This window comes from Elephantulus edwardii, unplaced genomic scaffold (assembly GCF_000299155.1).
Source record: "Elephantulus edwardii isolate Elephantulus edwardi_28Jun2011 unplaced genomic scaffold, EleEdw1.0 scaffold00410, whole genome shotgun sequence".
Lineage (NCBI taxonomy): Eukaryota > Metazoa > Chordata > Mammalia > Macroscelidea > Macroscelididae > Elephantulus > Elephantulus edwardii.
In genome coordinates this window covers 635,728-638,810 of record NW_006400160.1, presented here as the reverse complement: position 1 = coordinate 638,810, position 3,083 = coordinate 635,728, and positions in this window count along the sequence as shown.

The following is a 3,083-nucleotide window of genomic DNA, read 5'->3' as shown; positions in this document are numbered from 1 at the left end:
TGTGTGTGTGTGTGCACCATCAAATCAGATTTGACTGGTACAGGAGGAGATTGTTTCTCCTTCTCCAGCAAAGCATCTGGTGAATTTGAACTGCTCACCTCTGGGATTGCAGAAAAAAAAATTTTTTAAAATGTTATTTTATTAATTTTAATGAACATTTACAGAGATTTTGGATTTTCATTTATTCCTTGTTGCACAGAAAATAATTTTTAAAACCCTTTTTTTGTGAAATATGTTTATTCTGATACTGCAGTTTAATTGTACAGTCAATCCATAATTAAAAATCTTTTCAAAGAGCTGCCTCTTTGATTAAAAAACTTTCACAAGTGTTGAGTTTCCCCCTCCTTTTTTTTTTTATATCATGAAGTTTTACGGATGGCATGTAGAAAGAGACACAATAGCAAATATTGTTTGCAAACTTTAGCTTTTATTGTAAATGATTAAAAGCTACCATATCAAAGATTGAGGCAGAGACTGTAGCCACTGGCTAGAGTGTGTCAGAGAGGTTGTGGGTGGTACAGGACAGAACAGGGCTCAGATCTGCCACTCATAGGGTCGCTGTGAGTTATACTCGACTCGATGGCATTGAACAACAATGGGAAAGTTACAGGGAATAAAAAAGTTTTTGAGGAAAATTCAGTCACCTTTACATAAGTTTGTATTTCAATATGTAAGCATGTACAGATGTGTATATACACTCAACAGTTTTTATCCAAGATTAACTTAAACTCCCATTGAACCTCCTGGCACGGGCGGGGCATAAAAATGAAGTGGCTATCAGGGGGTATCACACACCTCTACAAGAATTTACAAGATTTAAAAAATATACATCTTGAAATAGAAACTCCGACCTGTGTTCCAAGGGTCTACATAACACCAAAGCCCACACGCTTATCCTCAGGGGCCTTCCACCCAATGTGGCAAAGTACAACTGACCATTAGCATTACCAACAAGGTCATCTTCATCAGATGGTGGTATAGCAGCATGTAATGTGTCAGACTGGTAACCTCAAGGTCAGCGGTTCAAATCCACCCACTGACTGCTCCAAGGGAGAAAGCTGAGGCCGTCTGCTTCTGTAAAGATTCTCAGCCTCAGAAACCCCATGGGTCAGCTTTGCTCTGTCCTGCAGGGTCCCTGGGGTCAGACACAAATGAAGCCCAGCTGCTGACACTGTGTCTCATGCCTGGTCCACTCTAGGAGAGACCTGCCTTCCCTCCACACTGTGTGTGTGCACAGTGACACACAGAGGCTACTAGAGAGATACTATGTATCTAGACTCTCAGGAGAGGCTACTAGAGAGATACTATGTATCTAGACTCTCAGGAGAGGCTACTAGAGAAATACTATGTATCTAGACTCTCAGGAGCCCTGCTGGCACAGGGGGGACACACTCAGCTGTCACCACAAGGTCAGGGGTTTGAACCCACCAGCCGCTCGGAGGAAGAAAGCTGAGGCCGTCTGCTTCTGGAAAGATTCACAGCCTCAGAGACCACATGGGGCAGCTCTGCTCTGTCCTACAAGGTCTCTGCGAGTCACAATACAGTCAGTAGAAAGGAATTTTCTTTGACTAATTTTTAAATGCTGTGTGGAGGGAAATGAAGCTTAAGTAAAAGTTGACCAAGCCAATTTGTTTCCTCATCTTTATTTTGTTTCCTGACGTTGATTGTAATACCACCGAGGAAACACCATGCTTCCCAATTCCTCTCTGCTTCTTTTCCACACCTTTTTTGCCTTCTCAGCTGTGTGGGGGGCACAAAAGCCGCCCTCTTGGACCTTGTGGGCAAGATTGCTCTGGGGTGTGCGTTCCCTCAGGGGTTATTGGTCACTTGCCGATTATTTGAAACTAAGGCGAATCTTCTGCGGTGGGTTCTCTGTTGCAACTTTGCAGGTCACAGTGTCAGGTGCCCAGGAGATGTTGTGTTTAGGCTGAACTTCTCTGAAGCCCATTTTGCTTTTGTCTGTCTCCGTAGCTGTAGATTTACCCTGTGGAGGACTGTATTTCAGGCACACCCCGTGGAACTCTCAGAAGCCAGTGAGTGAATGGTTTCATCCCGGTCTCTGAGCTTTAGACCAAAGTCTTAACACAGTGTAATTATTAACCTCAGTGCAATCACATAGCCACCAACAAGCCCTCGGTCATCCCTTTCTCCGTCTATTCACAAGGAGGCATCAACGAGAAGCATCTGGCAGCAAGCTCTGCTGGCCTCCGTGACAAGAAGCTGCACTGCAATCCCAGAGGCTCACGGTTTGAATCCACTGGATGTTCTGCTGGAGAAGGAGAGGCAATCTCCTCCTGGACCATCAGATCCGATTTGACAGTACACATGCAAATCATAAAATACAAAACAAAAAGAGAAGCAGCTGGCTGGTCTGCATTTTAGAAGTTTGAGGAATTATGTGATTTATCCTTTGCCCCAACCTAAAACGAAAACAAGCCAGAAAAAACCAGAAAACAATGCTTTGGGTGAGCGAAACCTAACCAGCAGTGACCTCTCCTCTCTGAGAGAATAGAAGTGCATGCTCCGCAGAGGTCCTTTCTGGCTATTTGCCTTGCTGCAAACACATTACCTGGCATTTATTCCACAGGCCCATTGGGTGATTGGAATGATCTAATCTTTCTGGAAGGAGTGTTAGGGGCCCAGTGCAGAAGAAGGTGCTCTACTGACCCAAAGGCAGGTGTTTCAAATCCACCAGCTGCCCTGTAGGAGAAAGATGGGTATTCTCTTCTCCTGTAGTTGAAAGTCTCTGAAAATGCAGTGGTTAGCTATGAGCCATTTCTAATTGGACAGTAGCATGGGCCTTCCCCCCACCCCCCAAATTTTATTATTATTTTGTGTGTGTGCACCATCAAATCACATCTGACTGGTACAGGAGGAGATTGCCCCTCCTTCTCCAGCAGAGCATCTGGTGGATTCAAACCACGTACCTCTGGGATTGCAGTGCAGCTTCTTGCCACTAGGCCAACAGAGCTCCCCGGCAATACATTTTGAGAACTCTTAGATTGGGAAGTAAGTGCAAAGCATTTGTGTCATCTGGGGATCACCAGTTTGGGGGTGGCGGTGGGCTTTTTAAGTCAAGGAAA